This window comes from Delphinus delphis, chromosome 16 (genome assembly GCF_949987515.2).
Source record: "Delphinus delphis chromosome 16, mDelDel1.2, whole genome shotgun sequence".
Taxonomy (NCBI): Eukaryota; Metazoa; Chordata; class Mammalia; order Artiodactyla; family Delphinidae; genus Delphinus; species Delphinus delphis.
In genome coordinates this window covers 64,376,736-64,401,464 of record NC_082698.1, presented here as the reverse complement: position 1 = coordinate 64,401,464, position 24,729 = coordinate 64,376,736, and the positions used below count along the sequence as shown (strand labels likewise).

The 24,729-nt window shown below is 38.5% G+C and overlaps 1 protein-coding gene and 1 pseudogene across 1 annotated transcript in view; one reads left to right on the top strand and one right to left on the bottom strand.

Annotated features, from left to right (window-relative positions):
• CTNNA3 (catenin alpha 3) overlaps window positions 1–24,729 on the bottom strand; it is a 1,614,209-nt gene that overhangs the window by 1,291,436 nt on the left and 298,044 nt on the right. The window lies entirely within an intron of this gene.
• On the top strand, window positions 15,952–16,523 carry LOC132439994 (small ribosomal subunit protein uS14m pseudogene; annotated as a pseudogene).

Here is a 24,729-nt window from a genome sequence, read left to right as displayed (position 1 = left end):
GAACATTTTTCCCAGTGTTCTTTCTCATTGCTTTTATGAAGAAGTGGATTTTCAGAGGTCCCCACTCTGCCATTTCAGAAGTGCTTTCCTGAGGCTATGTTTTTGAATTATGTTTAACAGTGAATTGATTTAATGGAGAACAAAGAAGTATCTTTAAAGTAATTGACTTTTGGGGACTTCCCTGGTGGTCCAGTGGTTAAGATTCCATGCTCCCAATGCAGGGCTCCCAGGGCCCAGGTTTGATCCCTGGTCAGGGAACTAGATCCCACATGCCGCAACTAAGAACCTGCATGCCACAACTAAAAGATCCTGCGCACAGGGCTTCCCTGGTGGTGCAGTGGTTGAGAGTCCGCCTGCCGATGCAGGGGACACGGGTTCGTGCCCCAGTCTGGGAAGATCCCACATGCTGCAGAGCAGCTAGGCCCATGAGCCATGGCCACTGAGCCTGCGCGTCCGGAGCCTGTGCTCCACAACGGGAGAGGCCGCAACAGTGAGAGGCCTGTGTAACTCAAAAAAAAAAAAAGATCCTGCACACAGCAGCAAAGATCCCACAACAAAGACCCGGCACAGCCAAAAAAATAAATAAATATTTTTTTTAAATTGACTTTTCAGTGAAGACAGCAGAATCCATGCAGCCAAATTAGTATTATTTTGTTCAAATCACCATCTTAGGAAGAAGTACCACTTATTCTATGATGCTTCACATACTTAAATATATTTTGAATTTTTAAATTTTACTTAGCATGAGGTAAGTAAAATTTTAAAAAATTGAATGTTTTAATAATAGCCATTTAGCATTCTTTGGGAGAAATTTAATTGAACAAAGTCTAATTTTTAAAAGTATTTAATCAGGCTGAATATATAATAATTTTTTATCCAAACTAAGTGGTGGCTATAAAGTAATCAGAGTAATATTTGTGTTTGGATTATAAAATAACTACAAAAAGTTCATTCCAAAGAAGTAACTCCTCAAAATATGATAACACTGGAATAATTTTATAGCATTGTCATTTGACACATTTGACTTAACAAGTTCTAGAATGAGTTTTAAAAATATTAGTCTCATTACTTTATTTTCAAACTTTATGTGTGTTAAAAGCCTCTCTACTAACCATCTCTAGTCATACTAGCCAAGCAAACTAAAAATTAGCAAAACACCTATAGTGCCTTTTGAATTCCCTTCTAACATTTCATTTATACTCCTATTACACTAGTTCAGGACTTTATTGACTCAAACTACCATATTATTAGTAGAATGTATACCTTCTAATCTACAAACACTTAAAAAGAAAAATGATACCAGATGTTAAGAAAAATAAACAATTATATGTCATGACATCTCTTCTGGAAGATTTAACAAGCTAGTTGATGAGGTAAGAGGTAATTTTCTTCTCAATATAATTACCAAAAATATGATAAATATAATAAATAGAGCAAATGAGATGGGACAGAGATCTACATGGTCTAGAATTTTTAGGAAGGAATTAATGTGGTAAGTAAGGCTTGAAAAGGCTTTGAAGGATAATTAGAATTTAAAGGTTCACTCCTTTACTCATTTCTTTAACCATGTAGACAGTAAGTATTCAACATTAGTGAAGATATTAATAAATAAATGTTGACTAGATGATTTTGATGAAGAGTAAGAAGAGAAAGCACTACTGATGGGAAAAACAGAATGAACAAAAGCATAGAGGTAGGAATAAGCATGACATGTTTAAGGGAATAGCAAAAACTCTAGCCTTATTACTTCAAATTTTACATGTCTATCTGGGAATTATGGCAGTATAGAGCTAGCTAAAGGCCCTTAGAAATCATCTTTAGCTTCTGCACAGCAAAGGAAACCATCAACAAAATGAAAAGACAACCCACAAAATGGAAGAAAATATTTGCAAATGATGCAACCAACAACAATCTCCAAAATACATTGGGTTGGCCAAAAAGTTCATTCGGTTTTTTCCATAACATCTTACGGAAAAACCCAAACAAACTTTTTGGCCAACCCAATACAAACAGGGGGAGGAATCAAGATGGCGGACTAGGAGGACACGGAATTTGTCCCTACTCTCAAGTACATCAAGAACACATCTACACATGGAACAATTCTCATAGAGCACCAGCACAACATTAGCAGAAGACTTCAGATACCTAAAAGGACAAGAAAAATCCCCTCACAACTGGGTAGGATGAAAGATAGAAAAAAAAAAAGAAAAGAGTAATCAAAAAGGGACCATCAACCCCGGTGGGAAGCTGAAGGTGAGGGGAGGTCCCCACACTCAGAAAAATTCCCTCACAGTGGGGAAATCAGCTGGGACAGAAAGAGACCTTTGGGGGATCAAAGGAGAATGCAGTGGATGGTCTGTGGAAGGCAGAACTGCATGCATGGTCTACACCACTGCTCTGTGCATTCCAGCCTGAGTCATGAGTCGCCTGTTGTGATGGGGGGCTGGGTGCTGGAAAGTGGGGTTCAGAGTGCGGATCCAGGGAGGCAACAGCTGTTGGCTGTGAAAAGACAGCCTGAAGGGACAGGAGTAAGGAGTTCCACAACCAGGAAAAAGCCCAGGACACCAAAGAAACAAAGTGCCATTGTTGAGTGGTGCACAAGGAGTGGAGCCACCATTACAACCCCTTCCCCACCCATCAGCTTCTTTGGCCTCTGTGGGCACTGGGAGGGTCTCCCATCTGAGCAGGCCCACTCACCCCTCGGACCAGCATCTCCTCCACCTGCGTGAGCTCCAGGGACCTGAGCGCTGTGTATCCCAAAGCCTCCTTGGGCATCAGCCCTAGGCGCCCCTGCCTGGACGAGAGTCTGCTGATGCTGCTGGGGGCTGAGTGCTAAAGTGTGGGGTTGGGAGAACAGATCCAGGGATAGGAGCACTGCTGCCTGTTTGGAAACAGCAGAGGGGTTGGCAGTGAGGGGATGCATGGCCAGGAATGTCCCTAGAGGAAGAATGCTCTGCCTGGAAAGTGAGGCACCACTGTTGAGAGTCACAGGGGGGGCGGGACTGCCACCACCCCCATATGCCAGCTCCTGCCTCCACTGGCACTGGGAGGAACTCCCACCAGAGTGAGCATGCCACAGTCTGTTGCAACTGCCTGTGGGTCCCTGGTGCCACAGGCAACTCATGAACAACCCAATCGTGGCCGCCGTACCCATCCCCAGCCTGACTAAGTGTGCCCCCAAGCAGCTGCTGCTCCCTCTCACCTCGGCAAGGAACAGCCACCTAAGGGTGGCACACAGGCAGAGTTGGGGTCAAAATCAAAGCTGAGCTCCGGGGTGATGTGATTAAGGAAGAGGAATGGAAATCTTTCTCTGTAGCTGCACAAGCCATGGATTAAATCCCTGAGATCGGCTTGGTAAATTCTGTGTCTGTGGAATACCTGAAGAGACAATGAGTGTTTCAACAACTGAGACTGGCCTAGCCTTCGCAGCACTGGACTTTGGGGGAAAGCACCTGTGGGAGTTGGGCCAGGTCAGATACTGAGCTGGCCCCACAGTGCCCACAGCAGGTCCAGAGACCTATCTAGAGGTATTGGAGGACCTCCTGGAGAGGCAGGGATTGGCTCCTTGTGGGAGCAAGGATACTGAGAGAGAAGGCCCCAGGAAAATATTCTTATTATCATTATTCTTTCTTTGTTTGTTCCACTTAGTTCAGTTCTTGGTGTTGTTACTTTATTATTTTTTCTCTTTTTTTAATTTTTATTTTTTAATATATAATTTTTATTTTTCTATTTTTACTTTACTTTTTTGTTGTTTTGTGGTGGTCTATTTCTTGTTTTTGTTCTTTGTTTTATTTTTTTTGATTGTTTTTTTGTGTATATTCTGTTTTCTTTGTTTTTGTTTGCTTTCTGTTTTTATTTTTCATTTTTTTGTTAGTTTAATCATTATTGACTGTTCTTGTTTTTTAATTTTTTTGTTTGTAATCTTGTGGTTTTTTGTTTGTTTGTTTTTCTGTGTGTGTGTGTTGTGTGGTTGCTGCTGTTTGTTTGCCTTTGTTTTTGCTATTTGTCTTGGGTTTTATTTCTCTGTTTGTTTTCTTCTCTTTTCTTTTCTTATTTCTCTTTATTTCTTTTATTTTCTATTCTTTCTTTTTTCTCAGGCCACACTGTGTGGTTTGCAGTCTCTTGGTTCCCCAGCCAGGGGGTGGGCCTAGGTCTCCAGAGTGGGAGCACTGAGTCCAGGACACTGGACCGCCAGAGAATTCCCAGGCCCAGGGAATGTTAATCAGCCTGCGCCCTCCTAGAGGTATCCCCATCAACACCAAGACCTGGCGCCACAAAACTGCCTGCAGGTTCAAGAGCTGGACATCTCACACCAAACAACCAGCAGGGCAGGAGCACAGCCCCACCCAAGAGCAGACAGGCTGCCTAAAGCTGTATTAAGCTCACAGACAACCCAAAACACATCACCTGACGTGGCCCTGCCCTTCAGAAGGAAAAGACAGCTCCACCCAGCACAGCACAGGCACCAGTCCCTCCCACCAGGAAGCATACACATGCCCCTGGACAAACCTCACTCACCAGGCGGCAGAAAACAGAAGAGGAACTACAACCCTGCAGCCTGCAGAGAGGAGACCGTAAACACAATAGGTTAGACAAAATGAGACGACAGAGAAATACATTGCAGACAAAGGAGCAAGGTAAAATCCCACAAGACCAAATAAATGAAGAGGAAATAGGGAATCTACCTGAAAAAGAATTCAGATTAATGATAGTAAAAATGATCCAAGATCTCGAAAATGGAATAGAGGCAAAGATCAAGAAGACACAAATATTTAACAAGGACCTAAAAGAACTAAAGAACAGACAAACAGTGATGAACAACAAAATAACTGAAATGAAAAATACACTAGAAGTAATCAGTAGCTGAATAACTGAGGGACACATACAGACTGAAAGTGAGGGGATGGAAAAAGATATTCCATGCAAATGAAAATCAAAGCTGGAGTAGCAATACTCATATCAGATAAAATAGACTTTAAAATAAAGACTATTAAAAGAGACAAGGAAGGACACTATATAATGATCAAGGGATCAATCCAAGAAGAAGATACAACAATTGTAAATATTTATTCTCCCAACATAGGAGCGCTTCAATACATAAGGCAAATGTTAACCGCCATAAAAGGGGAAATCGACAGTAACACAACCATAGTAGGGGACTTTAACACCCCACTTTCACCAATGGACAGATCATCCAAAATGAAAATAAATAAGGAGACACAAACTTTAAATGACACAATAAACCAAATAGACTTAATTGGTATCTATAAGATATCCCACCTGAAAGCAGCAGAATACACTTCCCACTCAAGTGTTCAGGGAACATGCAGAGCTCTATGTAAGAAAAACAAAAACCCAATGAAAAAATAGGTAGAAGATCTAAATACACAGTTCTCCAAAGACGACATACAGATGGCCAAAAAGAACATGAAAAGATGCTCAACATCACTATAAGAGAAATACAAATCGAAACTACAATGAGGTAACACCTCACACCACTCAGAAATGCCATCATCAGAAAGTCTACAAACAATAAATGCTGGATGGGGTGTGGGGAAAAGGGAACACACCTAAACTGCTGGAAGGAATGTAAATTCGTACAACCACTATGGAAAACACTATGGAGGTTCCTTAAAAACCTTAAAATAGAACTACCATATGATCCAGCAATCCCACTCCTGGGTGTATATCCACAGAAAACCGTAATCCAAAAGGATACATGCACCCCCATGTTCACTGCAGCACTATTTACAATAGCCAAGACATGGAAGCAACCTAAATGTCCATCAACAGAGGAATGGATATATACAATGGAATATTACTCAGCCACAAAAAAGAATGCAATAATGCCATCTGCAGCAACATGGATGGACCTACAGATTTTCATATTAAGTAAGTCAGACAAATATCATATGATATCACTCATATGTGAAATCTAATTTTAAAAAGGATACAAATGAACTTATTTACAAAACAGAAGCAGACTTATAGATATTGAACACAAACTTATGGTTACCAAAGGGAAAACATTGCGGGGGGGGGGGGTGTATAAATCAGGAGCTTGGGATGAACACATGCACACTTCTACATATAAGACAGATAACCAACAAGGACATACTGTACAGCACAGGGAACCCTACCTAATATTCTGTGATAATCTATATGAGAAAAGAATCTAAAACAGAATGGGAGAGGAGCTTCAAGACAGTGGAAGAGTAACACATGGAGATCACCTTCCTCTCCTCAAATACATCAGAAATACATCTACATGTGGAACAGCTCCTATAGAACACCTACTGAACAATGGCAGAAGACCTCAGACCTCCCAAAAGGCAAGAAACTCCCCACGTACCTGAGTATGGCAAAAGAAAAAAGAAAAAACAGAGACAAAAGAATAGGGATGGGACCTGCACCACTGCGAGGGAGCTGTGAAGGAGGAAAGGTTTCGACACACTAGGAAGCCCCTTCGCAGGTGGAGACTGCGGGTGGCAGAGTGGGGGAGCTTTGGGACCACAGAGGAGAGCGTAGCTACAGGGGTGCAGACGGCAAAGCAGAGAGGTTCCCACACAGAGGAACGGTGCCGACCAGCACTCAACAGCCCGAGAGGCTTGTCTGCTCACCCACCGGGGCGGGCGGGGTCTGGGACCTGAGGCTCCTGCTTCGGAGGTCGGATCCCAGGGAGAGGACTGGGGTGGGCTGCGTAAACACAGCCTGAAGGGACTAGTTCGCCACAACTGGCCGGGAGGAACTCCGGGAAGAAGTCTGGACCTGCCAAAGAGGCAAGAAACACTTTCTTGCCTCTTTGTTTCCTGGCGCGAGGAGAGGGGATTAAGAGCGCCGCTTAAAGGAGATCCAGAGACACACGCGAGCCGTGGCTATTAGCGTGGACCCCAGAGACGGGCATGGGATGCTAAGGCTGCTGCTGCCGCCACCAACAAGCCTGTGTGCAACCACAGGTCGCTCTCCACACCTACCCTCCTGGGAGCCTGTGCAGCCCGCCACTGCCAGAGTCCAGTGATCCAACGACGACTTCCCCGGGAGAAGGCACGGAGCGCCTCAGGCTGTTGAAACGTCACTCTGGCCTCTGCTGCGGCAAGCTCGCCCCGCATCCGTACCCCTCCCTCCCCACTGCCTGAGTGGCCCAGAGCTCCTGAATCAGCTGCTCCTTTAACACCGTCCTGTCTGAGCGAAGAACAGATGCCCTCAGGTGACCTACACGGAGAGGCAGGTCCAAATCCAAAGCTGAACCCTGGAAGCTGTGCGAACAAAGAAGAGAAAGGGAAATTTCTCCCAGCAGCCTCAGGAGCAGCGGATTAAATCTCCACAATCAACTTGAGGTACCCTGCATCTGTGGAATACCTGAATAGACAACGACTCATCCCAAATTGAGGAGGTGGACTTTGGGAGTAAACATATATTGGTTTTTTTTTCCCCTTTTTCTCTTTTTGTGAATGTGTATGTGTATGCTTCTGTGTGTGATTTTGTCTGTATAGCTTTGCTTTTACCATTTGTCCTAGGGTTCTGGCAGTGCGTTTTTTCTTACATTTAATTTTTTTTTTCTGAATAATTATTTTTTATTTTAATAACTTTACTTTATTTTTCTATCTTCTTTCTTTCTTTCATTCTATTTTTTCTCCCTTTTATTCTGAGCCATGTGGATGAAAGGCTCTTGGTGCTCCAGCCAGGCATCACAGCAGTGCCTCTGTGGTGGCAGAACCAAGTTCAGGACACTGGTCCACAACAGACCTCCCAACTCCATGTAATATCAAACAGAGAAAATCTCCCAGAGATCTCCATCTTAATGCCAAAACCAAGCTTCACTCAACGACCAGCAAGCTACAGTGATGGACACCCTAGGCCAAACATCTAGCAAGGCAGGAACACAACCTGATCTATTAGCAGAGAGGCACCTAAAATATTAACAGGGCCACAGATACCCCAAAACACACCACCAGACATGGATATGTCCACCAGAAAGACAAGATCCAGCCTCATCCACCAGAACACAGGCACTAGTCCCCTCCACCAGGAAGCCTACGCAACCCACTGAACCAACCTTAGCCACTGAGTATAGACACCCAAAGCAACAGGAATTATGAACCTGCAGCCTGTGAAAAGGAGACCCCAAACACAGTAAGTTAAGCAAAATGAGAAGACAGAAAAACACACAGCAGATGAAGAAGCAAGGTAAAAATTCACCAGACCTAACAAATGAAGAGGAAATAGGCAGTCTACCTGAAAAAGAATTCAGAATAATGATAGTAAAGATGATCCAAAATCTTGGAAATAGAATGGAGAAAATACAAGAAATGTTTAACAAGGACCTAGAAGAACTAAAGAGCAAACAAACAATGATAAACAACACAATAAATGAAATTGAAAATTCTCTAGAAGGGATCAGTAGAAGAATGACTCAGGCAGAAGAACGGATAAGTCACCTGGAAGATAAAATAGTGGAAATAACTACTGCAGAGCAGAATAAAAAAAAAGAATGAAAAGGACTGAGGAGAGTCTCAGAGACATCTGGGACAACATTAAAGGCACAAACATTCGAATTATAGGTGTCCCAGAGAAAGAAGAGAAAAAGAAAGGGACTGAGAAAATATTTGAGGAGATTATAGTTGAAAACTTCCCTAATGGGAACAGAAATATTTAATCAAGTCCAGGAAGCACAGAGAGTCCCATACAGGATAAATCCAAAGAGAAACACTACAAGACACATATAAATCAAACTACCAAAACATAAATACAAAGAAAAAATATTAAAAGCAGCAAGGGAAAAACAACAAATAACACACAAGGGAATCCCCATAAGGTTAACAGCTGATCTTTCAGCAGAAATTCTGTAAGCCAGAAGGGAGTGGCAGGACATATTTAAAGTGAGGTAGGAGAAAAACCTACAACCAAGGTTACTCTACCCAGCAAGGATCTCATTCAGATTTGATGGATAAATTAAAACATTTACAGACAAGCAAAAGCTAAGAGAATTCAGCACCACCAAACCAGCTTTACAATAAATGCTAAAGGAACTTCTCTAGGCAGGAAACACAAGAGAAGGAAAAGACCTCCAATAAAAACCTCAAAACAATTAAGAAAATGGTAATAGGAACATACATATCGATAATTACCTTAAATATAAATGGATTAAATGCTCCGACCAAAAGACACAGACTGGCTGAATGGATACAAAAACAAGACCCATATAAATACTGTCTACAAGAGACCTACTTCAGACCTAGGGACACATACAGGATGGAAGTGAGGGAATGGAAAAAGATATTCCATGCAAATGGAAACCAAAAGAAAGCTGGAATAGCAATTTTCATATCAGAAAAAATAGACTTTAATATAAAGACTATTAGAAGAGACAAAGAAGGACCCTACATAATGATCAAGGGATCGATCCAAGAAGAAGATATAACAATTGTAAGTATTTATGCACCCAACATAGGAACATCTCAATACGTAAGGCAAATACTAACAGCCATAAAAGGAGAAATCGACAGTAACACAATTATAGCAGGGGACTTTCACACCCCACTTTCACCAATGGACAGATCATCCAAAATGAAAATAAATAAGGAAACACAAGCTATAAATGACACATTAAACAAGATGGACTTAACTGATATTTATAGGACATTCCATCCAAAAACAACAGAATACACTTTCTTCTCAAGTGCTCATGGAATATTCTCCAGGAAAGATCATGTCTTGGGTCACAAATCAAGCCTTGGTAAATTTAAGAAAATGTAAATTGTATCAAGTGTCTTTTCCGACCACAACGGTATGAGACTAGATATCAATTCCAGGAAAAAATCTGTAAAAAATACAAGCATATGGAGGCTAAACAATACACAACTAAATAACCAAGAGATCACTGAAGAAATCAAAGAGGAAATAAAAAATACATAGAAACAAATGACAATGAAAACATGACGATCCAAAACCTATGGGATGCATCAAAAGCAGTCCTAAGAGGGAAGATTATAGCAATACGATCCTACCTTAAGAAAAAAGAAACATCTCAAATGAACAACCTAACATTACACGTAAAGCAATTAGAGAAGAAGAACAAAAAAATCCCCAAAGTTAGCAGAAGGAAAGAAATCATAAAGATAAGATCAGAAATAAATGAAAAAGAAATGAAGGAACTGATAGCAAACATCAATAAAACTAAGGGCTGGTTCTTTGAGAAAATAAACAAAATTGATAAACCATTAGTCAGACTCATCAAGAAAAAAAGGGAGAAGACTCAAATCAACAGAATTAGAAATGAAACAGGAGAAGTAACAACTGACACTGCAGAAATACAAAGGATCATGACACATTACTACAAGCAACTCTATGCCAATAAAATGGACAACCTGGAAGAAATGGACAAATTCTTAGAAATGCACAATCTTAGGAGACTGAACCAGGAAGTAATAGAAAATATGAACAGACCAAACACAAGCACTGAAATTGAGACTGTGATTAAAAATCTTCCAACAAACCAAAGCCCAGGACCAGATGGCTTCACAGGTGAATTCTATCAAACATTTAGAGAAAAGTTAACACTTATCCTTCTCAAACTCTTCCAAAATACAGAAGAGGGAGTAACACTCCCAAACTCATTTTACGAGGACACCATCACCCAGATACCAAAATTGGACAAAGATGCCACAAAAAAAGAAAACTACAGGCCAATATCACTGATGAACATCGATGTAAAAATACTCAACAAAATACTAGCAAACAGAATCAACAGCACATTAAAAGGACAATACACCATGATCAAGTGGGGTTTATCCCAGAAATGCAAGGATTCTTCAATATACATAAATCAATCTATGTGATAAACCATATTAACAAATTGAAGGAGAAAAACCAGATGATCATCTCAATAGATGCAGAAAAAGTTTTAACAAAATTCAACACCCATTTATGATAAAAACCCTCCAGGAAGTAGGCAAAGAGGGAACTTACCTCAACATAATAAAGGCCATATATGACAAACCCAGAGCCAACATCATTCTCAATGGTGAAAAACTGAAACCATTTCCACTAAGATCAGGAACAAGACAAGGTTGCCCACTCTCACCACTCTTATTCAACATAGTTTTGGAAGTTTTAGCCACGGCAATCAGAGAAGAAAAAGAAATAAAAGGAATCCAAATTGGAAAAGAAGTAAAACTGTCACCGTTTGCAGATGACATGGTACTATACATAGAGAATCCTAAAGATGCTACCAGAAAACTACTAGATCTAATCAATGAATTTGGTAAAGTTGCAGGATACAAAATTAATGCATAGAAATCTCTTTCATTCTTACACACTAACAATGAAAAGTCTGAAAGCAAAATTAAGGAAACACTCCCGTTTACCATTGCAACAAAAAGAATAAAATACCTAGGAATAAACCTTCTTAAGGAGACAAAAGACCTGTATGCAGAAAACTATAAGACACTGACGAAAGAAATTAAAGATGATACAAACAGATGGTGAGATATACCATGTTCTTGGATTGGAAGAATCAACATTGTGAAAATGACTATACTACCCAGAGCAATCTAAAGATTCAGTGCAATCCCTATCAAACTACCAATGGCATTTTTCACAGAACTAGAACAAAAAGTTTCACAATGTGCATGGAAACACGAACGACACCAAATAGTCAAATCAATCTTGAGAAAGAAAAACGGAGCTGGAGGAATCAGACTCTCTGACTTCAGACTATACTATAAAGCTACAGTATTTAAGACAGTATGGTACTGGCACAAAAAACACAAATATAGATCAACGGGACAGGACAGAAAGCCCAGAGATAAACCCACGCACATATGGTCACCTTAGATAAAGGAGGCAAGAATATACAATGGAGAAAAGACAGCCTCTTCAATAAGTGGTGCTGGGAAAACTGGACAGCTACATGTCAAAGAATGAAATTAGAACACTCCCTAACACCATACACAAAAATAAACTCAAAATGGATTAAAGACCTTAATGTAAGGCCAGACACTATAAAACTCTTAGAGGAAAACATAGGAAGAACACTCCATGACATAAATCACAGCACGATCCTTTTTGACCCACCTCCTAGAGAAATGGAAATAAAAACAGAAATAAATGGCACCTAATGAAACTTAAGAGCTTTTGCACAGCAAAGGAAATCATAAACAAGATGAAAAGACAACCCTCAGAATGGGAGAATAAATTGCAAATGAAGCAACTGACAAAGGATTAATCTCGCAGCTCATGCAGCTCAATATCAAAAAAACAAACAACCCAGTCCAAATATGGGCAGAAGCCCTAAACAGACATTTCTCCAGAGAAGATATACAGACTGCCAACACACACATGAAAGGATGCTCAACATGACTAATTATTAGAGAAATGCAAATCAAAACTACAATGAGGTATCACCTCACACCGGTCAGAGGGCCATCATCAAAAAATCTACAAACAATAAATGCTGGAGAGGGTGTGGAGAAAAGGGAACTCTCTTGCACTGTTGGTTGGAATGTAAATTGATACAGCCCTATGGAGAACAGTATAGAGGTCCCTCAAAAAACTAAAAATAGAACTACCATATGACCCAGCAATCTCACTACTGGATATATATCCTGAGAAAACCATAACTCAAAGTGTCATGTACCACAATGTTCATTGCAGCTCTATTTAAATAGCCAGGACATGGAAGCAACCGAAGTGTCCACTGACAGAAATGGATAAAGAAGATGTGGCACATATATACAATGGAATATACCATAAAAAGAAATGAAACTGTATTATTTGTAGTGAGGTGGATGGACCTAGAGTCTGTCATACAGAGTGAAGTAAGTCAGAAACAGAAAAACAAATACCGTATGCTAACACATATATATGGAATCTAAAAAAAAAAAAAATTGTTTTGACGAACCTAGGGGCAGGACAGGAATAAAGATGCAGACATAGAGAATGGACTTGAGGACATGGGGAGGGGGAAGGGTAAGCTGGGACAAAGTGAGAGAGTGGCATGGACATATATACACTACCAAATGTAAAATAGATAGCTAGTGGGAAGCAGCCGCATAGCACAGGGAGATTAGCTAGGTGCTTTGTGTTCACCCTGAGGGGTGGGATAGGGAGGGTGGAGGGAGATGCAAGAGGGAGGAGATATGGGGATATATGTATATGTATAGCTGATTCACTTTGTTATACAGCAGAAACTAACACACCACTGTAAAGCAATTATACTCCAATAAAGATGTTAAAAAAAAAAAGATAAACACTACTCAAGAAATGGGAAGGCCTTCAAGATACAATTTTTCATGTCTGTAAAATTAACTGTGCATTAACTCCTGACTGAAAATACTACAATATAGAACTAATTATAAAATTTTAAAAGAACAGACTATTAATCTACAGTTAATATAAAATATTAGTTGTCTCAACCTAAATCATTTCAAAGGCCTGAGAATTGTTTCTGGCTTGATTTTACAGAAATCCTTTCCCTACATCTTATTAAACCTTAAAGATCCTTGCATATAATTTCTTGGCACTTCCTTTGAGATCTTCAAAAAATCAAGAGCTCTGCTGAGTTATCCCATGATGACTAGCACGTGAGAAAATTTCTTATATATATTGTCTTTTTGATATTGAAACCCATTTCAGAGTAACAGTCAACAGATTTGCCATTACTTTCATGCAAATATTTTCTGAATGTTTACATATAGTATGATATAAATATAGCAAAAAACAATCTCCTGGAATAAATGTGTGTGTCCCCATAAAAGGTATCCCTTATGCATATATAGCTCAAATTGACAGCATATAATTCACTTCAATTCATCAGATGGTTTTTCTTCTTGTAGTCATTTATATCTAGTTCACAGGCCAGGCCAATCTGCATCCTCTACAAGTAATCAAATGATGTGATCAGCCTTGAAGAACTTATTAGAGATATTTTCTAACATACATTCTTGGTCCAATATAATCTTGGATATTGGGAAGTAGAATACTACTCAGAACCCTGGTATTTTATACTGTGTTTCAAGGATTGTAGAGAAACATATAGTTATAATGACTCTGGTACTCTCCATGATTGTATACTTAGGGCATAGTTTTAGTCTTAAAGGAGTACCAAACAGGCTCTGAATCACTAAAAAGAACAGCTTTAACTGAGTGTGGTAGAGCATCTTGACCTCCACAGTAATGAGCCTCTGCAGTCAAAGTGAATTTAGCCCATTCTGTAATTGACACTGTTCATAAAAACAATTTAAAACCATTTCACGTTTCGCTAGTGTGCACAATTTCCAAACTACTAAGTAAACCATCAATGTCAAGAACAGTGGTTTATGATCATTGAAATGGACTCTCAAAATAAACAACTCACTAGTCTGTAAAACTGTTATTCCTGCTGCTGGAAGCAACATTGTGAAATGGCTTTGAAATCCAACAGAACTACAGATTTCTCCTGTAGGTCACAATTTGGCAAAAGGGTCTTAATCCTAAATGAAGTTAGGCTCAATGGAATATCTTTCTATTATATGTGTTTGAGTTCCAATGACAGGAGTACAGACTACTTGTTTGCATGAACTTTTATTTATGTGTTTCAAAATGTAATAAAATCTTCTCAGCATATCAATCCCAGCAAGGAGCCTTACATCACTCTTCTGAGTACCAAAGCAACCAATTTAAACTGCATTTATTTGTTTTATAAAATGGAGGTCTTGTCTATTGCTCAATAAGAGTATTTACAGGGGGTTTGTACTATATATTATCTGTGCATTTTTTTCCATATAAATAAAATCACAACTTTATTAATAGAAGATGTGAAACAAACCAGGTTTCAACAAGGTGGTTCTTTTTTCAACAATGACAACAACAACAACAAAACTATACCAAAACTATACTAAAACTATACTGAAGTTCCACCGTAGGAAACCAAAAATTCAAAAGAACCAAGCACTAACACTGACCCCCATTGCCTTCTGACATCCATAACTAGATTACCTCCTTGTGACTTACTTAAACTCTGGACCCCAAGAAAGTTTTCAGAAAGAGCTTTTCCAAATTCTTCTTCCTGTCACCCATAAAGCTGCTTTCAGGCACTAAATTATACATTAATGATCTCCAAATTTTTTTGATCAAGCACTCCCATTCAGAAAAAAGAAAAATTCAGCATTCATACTCAATGTATTTATTTATACATTACATATAACCTAACCTTAGCTTTTAAATTAAATATTATTAAACCTAAATTTCTTTTATTTTCTTAAATAAAAATTAAATACCAGTAGAAGTTTTAACATTTTTCATATATCCCACTGGATCATCATGCATGCCTCCTGGGTACCACTTTGGAGAATGCCATACTACATAATAAATCAGGTCTGGATTGTAAGTTATGGAAGAGGCAAAAGATAATTTTGGTTAAAAGCCTTAACTGTTGGGACAACATAGCAGCCTCCATGCTTGGCTCTCTGCTGCGGACCGTCCGGCAGGTCTGGCCCACCCCCTTATACCCTCCTCCCCCTCTCCTCTGAAGCTTCAAACCCATGGGTTCCCCACTATTCTCCCACCTGTAGTGCCCAGTGCAGACCCGTCCCAGGGTTCTCCCTCTGCCCACTTCCCTCCTCCGGCCTGAGTCAGGGGAGGGCCGAGCTGCAGATGTAAATTTGGTATTCATAAGCTTAGAGCTGACTGGCATTAAAAGCTGCAGATTGACTCCAATTTATAAGGAGTGTAGGTGGAGAGAGAAGGTGTCCGAGGAACGAGGCCCCAGAGCCTTTAATGTTAAGAGAAGAGAGCCAAGCAAAGGAGACTTGAAAGAAGGAGAGCGAGGGAGGAGAGCGTGGTGGCCCGGAAGCACTCCAGGAGCAGGGAGTGGGTAACTTTCTGCTCAAAGTCAATTGAAAGAAGAGCTGAGAATTGCCTGTAGGGCTTAGCAGAGTGGAAATTTTTGGGACCTGGATCACAGGGGTTTCGATGGTGTGGTGGGAGGGAAAGCGTTCAAGACAGAAGAGGAGGAACGAAATCGGAGACTACGAATATAGACAAGCCTTTGAAAATGTTTTGCTGCAAAGGGGAGCAGAAAAATGGGTCAGTAGCTGGAGAGGAGGTTGTTCCTTCATCAGCTTCAGGCCAAGTTCGAAGTTACTATGTAGACTGGAAAATGTTGCATGATGTGAAGAGAAGAAAAATGGCCTATGAGTATGTAGATGAGAGGCTACACATCAATTCTCAGGAAAAATACCATTCTGCCAAAAGACCTTCGGGAAGTGGCTGATGAAGAAATTGCTGCCCTTCCCCGGGACAGCTGTCGCGTTGGAATCACAAATCGGTGTCTTACAACGTCCTGTCCACGAGGTGTAAGGCGGCGCTGGAGGCTTAGTCATATCTTCTTCCGTCACTTAGCCGACCATGGGCAACTGTCTGGGGTGCAGCGAGCAATGCGGTAATAACCAGCTCCAGAACCTACTGAGCTTGCAGGAAAACCAGTTCTGGCAAGAAGAGGCTTTTCCAATAGACAAAAACCTAGTTTCTATGGGGATCCGGAACAAAGGTCTGCTCTACCTGATGCTGTCTATAGTTAAATTACTTCTAAATTTTAAATGAAAAAAAAAAGCCTTAATTGTTAAAACAAAAGGGAAAAGATAGAAAGAAAACACCAGGTCACAAATAGTATAAGTTCCTTGAACATCATTATATGCCAGGCACTTCACATAAATTATGCCATTTAATCTTCAAAAGAATCCTTAAAGAAAGTATCATTTTTTTCCTCTTGTACAGATGAGGAAATTAGGATCAGGGTAATTACACCTAAGGTTTAGATCTTAAAAACCCATGATTATCAGAAGACTGGAAGTAAGTAAAAAGGAAAACAGACTATCAAATATCTGTCCCTCCTATATTCCAAAATCCTAAGTATCTCTTCCCACAAAGAAGGGAAGTCTAAGGACCCACTTATTATCTGGTTCTTCTGTCCTTGATATAATCATCAAAAGATAGCACATTCAGTAAATTTATTTCAAGGCAGTAGGGATAAAGGGTAAAATATACTAAATTGCTATCAGTAGTTGAAAAAATCATCAATTAGCTTTTGATTGCCTATCATTTCTTAAGCAGATAACATGGATCCAACAAAGTCTTTAGAATCTCTATAAACAGTTTTTAGTACTGAGATGTCCTTTATTCAACATGCTGATGCCAGCAGCTCCAATAATGCCCATGATCAAAGTGTTAAGAAATGTAGTAATATCTGCTTTTTCTGATTTAATTTGGTTAATTACAAACCTACCCAAATCGTGTGGTGTATAGCCCCACAGATCCTAATCTATCATGTGAAATTTAAACAAAAAATATTAACTGCATACAGTCATAAACACATATGCTTATTTGCATGACTCTCTTATATTATAGCCCAAAATATTACTGGCTTAAAGTTAGAAACAGCATGACTTCAATCAATATAAATTGCAAAAAGAACTAACTCTAATGATCAGAAGTAGTGATATACTTTTAAATTGTCTTATAGAAATAGCAACAAAGATAATAGAATTTTCAAGAGAATATAAGAATATATGGGCAGAAGACCTAAATAGACATTTCTCCAAAGAAGATATACAGAGTGCCAACAAACACATGAAAGAATGCTCAACATCACTAATCATGAGAGAAATGCAAATCAAAACTACAATGAGATATCATCTCACACCAGTCAGAATGGCCATCATCAAAAAATCTAGAAACAACAAATGCTGGAGAGGGTGTGGAGAAAAGGGAACCCTCTTACACTGTTGGTGGGAATGTAAATTGATACAGCCACTGTGGAGAACAGTATGGAGGTTCCTTAAAAAGCTACAAATAGAACTACCATATGACCCAGCAATCCCACTACTGGGCATATACCCTGAGAAAACCATAATTCAAAAAGAGTCATGTACCAAAATGTTCATTGCAGCTCTATTTACAATAGCCCAGAGATGGAAACAACCTAAGTGTCCATCATCGGATGAATGGATAAAGAAGATGTGGCACATATATACAATGGAATATTACTCAGCCATAAAAAGAGACGAAATTGAGCTATTTGTAATGAGGTGGATAGACCTAGAGTCTGTCATACAGAGTGAAGTAAGTCAGAAAGAGAGAGACAAATACCGTATGCTAACACATATATATGGAATTAAAAAAAAAAAAGTCATGAAAAACCTAGGGGTGAAACAGGAATAAAGACACAGACTTACTAGAGAATGGACTTGAGACTATGGGGAGGGGGAAGGGTAAACGGTGACAAAGCGATAAAGAGGCATGGACATATATACACTACCAAACGTAAGGTAGATAGCTAGTGGGAAGCAGCCGCATAGCACAGGGAGATCAGCTCGGTGCTTTGTGACTGCCTGGAGGGGTGGGATAGGGAGGGTGGGAGGGAGGGAGACGCAAGCGGGAAGAGATATGGGAATATATGTATATATATAACTGATTCATTTTGTTGTGAAGCTGAAACTAACATACCATTGTAAAGCAATTATACTCCAATAAAGATGTTAAAAAAAAAAAAAGAATATATAGAATTTTTCCAAAAACTTATCAACCAAGGAAAATCATTCCCCAAAGTCTATACTACCTAGTTAAGAATATTAGAAGAAATTTGATTTTCTAAGTATGAACTTTTCCCTCATACTTTTAGTTCATTTTATAATACACAGAGAAATCTTACAATTTCAGTCGCTAATATCCAAACAAATATGTGGTCTGGACCACAGAAAACTAATAAATGATGACATTTGAGTATAATTAAACAAAGTCATAGAATAAAGCAGCAGAAAATTATTTATAAAAAAACTACAGCATCGTAAAAACAAACTTCTCTTAAAAGTCAATATTATTTCAGGAGCAATTTAAACCAGATTCAAATAAAATTCAAATAGGATTCAAAGATTACTTAATTCAAACGGGAAAGAAAGTTCTCTTCTCTTAGAGAGAAAATAAGATTCACTACCAAATTACATTGGTTTTATAGGACTATAAAATTCAAAGCCTCACAAAATCAAGAATTTAATAAAATATGCAAAATGATAATAATGGTAAAATTTAGAAAACTCTTCTATGTGCCATGACCTGTGCTAAGTATTTTGTTATCACTTTGAATCGTCATAAGCACCTCAAAAGATGCTATTTGTGTCCCCATTTCCAAACAGAAGAACTGAGGTGGTTAAGAAATGTTACCAAGGTCACATCACTAATGAAATAGCCAGACTTTGACTCCAAGCTTCTTACTTATTCACTCTTTCTTAAGTAATAAAATACATGATGTGACCAATTGCAGGAAGTGTAAGATTTAAAAGGATGGACTTTGGAGTCAGATGCACAAGGATTCACATCACACCTCTGGCTCTTTCTAGCTGTTGCAATAAATTGATCTCTCCAAGTCTGTTTCCTTTCCTATAAATGGAGATAATAACACCTGCCTCATAAAATAGCTGTAAGTGTCAAAATAACATATGTAAAGCACTCAACACAGAGCTTGGGACATGGCAAGCTTCCAAAATATGGTAGTTATGATTATTTACAGGGTAGCTACATTTAACAGTGTGACCTATGATACAAGGACAAAGGAAAGGTAACTGACCTGTTGAGTGACCAAAACTGTGGTGTTGGCATGAAAGATGAATGAAATTGTCAAACCTAGTCCCCTGATTTTCTGTAAGTCTCTACAGCACTTGCTCATGTACCTGTTTACAGAGCATTTCTCTTCTCTCTAGCTCATTTCATTGTTATCTCTAACAAGTGATTTATTTTCATTTCTTTCTCATTTTCTGTGACCTGTTTAAAAGCTCCCTGCATTATCTACCCTTATGAGTACCCAAGTAGTTTGTTATCCCCTAGTACAATACTTAGTTTTTGTACTTGACACCCTGGGATTCATTTTACTGTGTAACAATCTACCATGAACATCTTCCTAGAATAAGCCTAAAGATTATTTAAAATACTACCTGAAAGGAAAAGAAAACTTTGTATATTATCACAACCTCTGCACAAGATTTACCAATGTAAACACAGCTTTCCAATGAAAAGTAAAAGTAAAACTGGAACCCAGTTGGTTCCCCATGATTTAGTTTAAAACATTAAGCATACTGACTATAATATACAACAGTTACTTTTCAAATATGAATATGAAGTGGCACCACTTTGTCTTACCTCTTCAGAGTCCATAATCAGTCCCCCTCCCATTTTTACTTCTATAGACTCCTAATTGGGTCTATCTTCTAATAGCTACAATGTATAACTTAAGAGACAACTACTACACCAACATTTGTATTAAAAACTAAAAAGGTTTTAGTTTTACCTAGCATAGTAAACAGTTAACAGAAGAATGTGAAACAGTTCAAACTGTTTAAAGAGCAACATTTCTGATTAGCAATATGAACAGATCGTGTGGTTCAAGTTGTGTTTAACCCAGAATGTTCTGTGTGGTTACCATATATCACACTTAATGTTATCCAGTAACTTTAATGGAGTCATTAAAGTTTGAAGCTTTGGGTAACTATCAGCACTTATTAAAACTTTTTCCTCCTTGTCTAATACTAGATAAAATTAACCATTCATTCCACTTTAGGATACTGAATTGTATAAATTCTTGCAGAGACTTAGTAGATGAGGAATAGTGAATAGAAGCATCAGCAGTTCTCTAAATCAAAAGGAATTTTTAAATACCTATTTATTTTATACTAGTTTATATAAAAGAATGTTTTTGGAAATAAAGTTGCTAAGTTTGATCAAGTAGACTTTCTGTTTTTAATGAGTAGATTAGATTTGTCCAGCATAACATTTTGGGAAAAACTCCTTCAAAGATCCTCTTAGAGGTGGTTGGAAGGAGCCCCAGTAAAGGTAGAATCTATAAAGCCAACAGATAACAATCAGCTTAAACTGTTTCTATCAGCGAATGTCAATTTTTATTACAGGGCAGAATTTAATTAATTTTGTTTAATTTAATAAATATTCTCATATAATATAGTTCCTGTACTAGATACTATCTCATATTTCTAAATAGCTCAAAGTATTAAAGATTATTTATGACAGGAACATGTTATCAATGTATATATTAGGTTTTCTTCTCCTTCTAAATTATATCTCTTAAATGCTTAAGGTCCAATTGACCCTGAACATGGTAAATGAACTCCAGTCACTAAAGAATCCCCTGAAAGTTTATATAACACCAGTCAAGGTTAGAGGTTCCATTTGAAAGATTCTACTGTTATATAACAATGATGGTTATATATAATTATTCATCCCTGCACACACCTCCCCCTCCCAGTGTTAGCATAATGTTCAGCACTCAGTGGGCACTTAATAAATGTTTGCTTAAAAAATCAGTAAGTGTATAGAGACTCAAATATGCATAAGTAAATCTAATACTCGGATAATATATACCAATGGAGACAAGAGGTAAGTGGAGAAAAAGACTCATTATTGGCACAATTTCAGGGTAATTACATATATACAATCATCCAATAATTGCAAACTTAAAATGTATTGAACTACTTCAAAGTAATTCTCTAAATAATGTTGCCTTCTGCCCACAAATTCCTCTATGTATGTACCCTTCTGCCCAAAATTTCTCTTCTCTTAATTGTATAATTTTTTTAACTTGAACTAGGAATTCAGGCAATATTTTTACAAATGAAATTATTTGATTTCATTTTTAAGAAGAAGAATAAATACAAACTTAAGCATAATGTCATATCAAATAAACAAATTTATTAAGCACATGAAATTCATACCAAGAAAAGGAGTCATATGAAACTGGCTTCCTGTTCTGTCACTGAGATGGGAGTTAAAAAAGAAGATTTAAAATATTGCTGGTTAAATCAATCTCAGTGATCTTTTTTTTATTGGAGGGAAGTACTAATTTGATTTATAAAAGTTTAATTCCAAATTAGAACAGCTGTTAATACCCCTTATCAACCATTATTTTATTGTACATGGTAGGAAGATAAGCAGATAAGGTCACCTGCCTAGAATGAGATGCTTCACATTATTTACAGCTCTAATTTTTGTTCAGTAATTGGTAGGTGCAATTCTCATTCTGCTTGCTAATGACAACGATATATTTCTGAGGCAAATTAGAGAAAGAGAATTTTGTGTTACTTTCAGCAGTATTGCTAAAAAGTGATGCAATGAGTTTTAGTTGAATTAAGTGCCTCACCAATATCATAATTCACCCAAGAGATTCTAACACTAAAATCACACCACCCATGAAGTGAACTTGAATAGAACAGAATTTGTGTATTTGTTTGCCATTGGTCTCCATCACTAATTGCCCCTTCTGTAAAGTAGTTTTGGGTAGAATGTAGTAAGTGTTTCATGATAAACAACTGAATGCCTATCATCTGTGAGAAAACACATATTTAAAATTGTTCTTTTGAATTCAAAATGAAAGTAAAGTACTCCAAAGAAAAAGAAGAAAGTTATTTCTCAAAGTTCTGACGGAGAAAACAGACTTTTTAAAATTAACACATATAAGAGATCAGAAGTTTCAAAATTATAAAGCATTTTTCACTACAAGAGAGGAGCATTAGCAACTAAGGACATCCAGTCATTGGCACAGTATGATGTATATGTACTTTCTAAGTTGGCAGCATCTGAGTCACATGGGAATCCAAACTGAATCATATGGGAAGTTATGTCAAAGATTATTTTTTACTCCAAGAGTTTCTCAGGGACAATTGCTGAGACCTGCATATACACAAAGCCCTTGATACAGCTATTAAGAGTAAATAAAGTCTTCAATTCCTATAGTGAAAGATTCCATGCCAAGTTGTAATGTACACAACCTCTCACAGCTAAAGCCACAAACAAATCAAATCAATAAAATCAGGCTGTCAAGTCAAGAACTGGGGTTGTTTCTCAGTGTGTAAGTGTTTCAATGTGGTTTTTAATTATCCCAGATGAGAACAGATTAATAGTTGAATAAAATCCATTTAAGTTAGAAGGCATTCACCTTTGACTAATGCTTTATTCTGTTAAACCTTGTTTATTATACTATTTATATCAGATATTGATAAGCAATGTTATACATTGCTTTGAAATATACAGAGCTTTGAAAACTGGAGTGTACTGTACACATGCAGAAACACCACTTATGATTGCTTGGGGTGTGTAGTTCACAGCAGTGCCACATCTAAGGGAGGATCCCTAGTAGACATTGTGGATGTCTTGATTTTTCAGGCAGATAGAAGTTAAATGTATTGTTCTAACAAAAATTTTCTGACAAAAGTGAAGTACGGGTTAAGTAATGACTCTGTAAGATATTATTGCTATTTAAAACTTATCTTAATGGAGAGGTTTCTGAGGGAGGAGAATATAGTCAAAAGTTATAGCATGATTTTTTTCCCTCTTCTCTCTAAAACATTATTGGATGCTGGCTGAAGGCATTCACCACATCGTAGTACAGCATCACAGCCTCACAGCATCTCATCTCCCTGCTAGCTCTATTGCTGAGCCTCTAGCAGGCCATGACACCAATCTACAAAGCCAGCTGTTTCTGAATAATATACACATGGTAAGACTAGTAAATTCTATGAGCTTGAGATCATTGACACCATAAGAAGCCCTATTAATTGGAGGTGATGTTACAGGGATAATATGAAGATGTATTAAACATTGGATAAGTCCAAAAATGGCAGAAGCACTGTAAAGAGAAAGCAAATCAATACTTGGACTTTGAGTGTTTGTGAAGACACAGCACCGCCTCCCCATCCACAAAAAGCTAGGTAGCTAGACGGTTCCATGAGGATGAAGCTGTATCAGGAGTTCAACGTTGATACCTTATCTTGGCAAGCTGTATGCTCAGCAACTGGTGGAAGCCACATCAACTTTGGGGAGGGGAAATCCATGTTGCTGTGCCTTGCATACTTCTATTCACCATATCCACATTGTACAGGAACTCCTTGATCAAGCCACAGGGGTCATTTGTCCACCTATAGGCTTTATCTACTGTGGATATCTTTGTTAGGCATTAATGTTGGACAGGAATCTCTTTCACACTTCATAACAATTCCAAGAGGTCTCCTCCAGACCTCCTTGTCACCAACTTCACAAGATTTTTTTCTTTCCAAGTTCCTAACAATCCAGTCAATGTGTTAGGCACTGACCATGAATGAATGTATACTGATACCTTGGGACATCTCTACTTCTACCCCTAATTAAAACTAGATGCAGGGCTCAGAGTTCAATCCACTGGAAGAATTTCCCTCCCTGTTGTCTTTCATGGTTATTCCTGTTGCAGTGCAGCACCCATTCCCTACAACTGATTTCAGTATACCATGCATATCCATCCATAAATCAGGACCATGCATTTTCTTTCTCTATTAACAAGTCATAGGAAACTCCCCATGAAGCTATAGGTATGGGCTGAGGAAGAGGCAGAGAAGTAGCAGGGCCGAGTACCTTGGGAATATGTCATCTACTTAAGCAGTTTACTTGTGCCTTCTGAGCCTTTTCAGGCCTGATCTTGATACATCACATCTGATTTATAATGAGATGCTGGTGGGCACATCCAATTTTATGGCTCACGATATTAGATAACACCTAGTTCATGATGGGCAGTTCAGGTCACATACTCACTTTGTGCCCTGTGGTCAGGTAGGTGTTCAGTTCCTATCGGGGTCCATAAGCAAGTCAGTAACATTGCTTTTCAAATGGAAATAGTTATTGACAAAGGAGGGGTCTATGCCATGATTCTCCTTTGGGATTTGC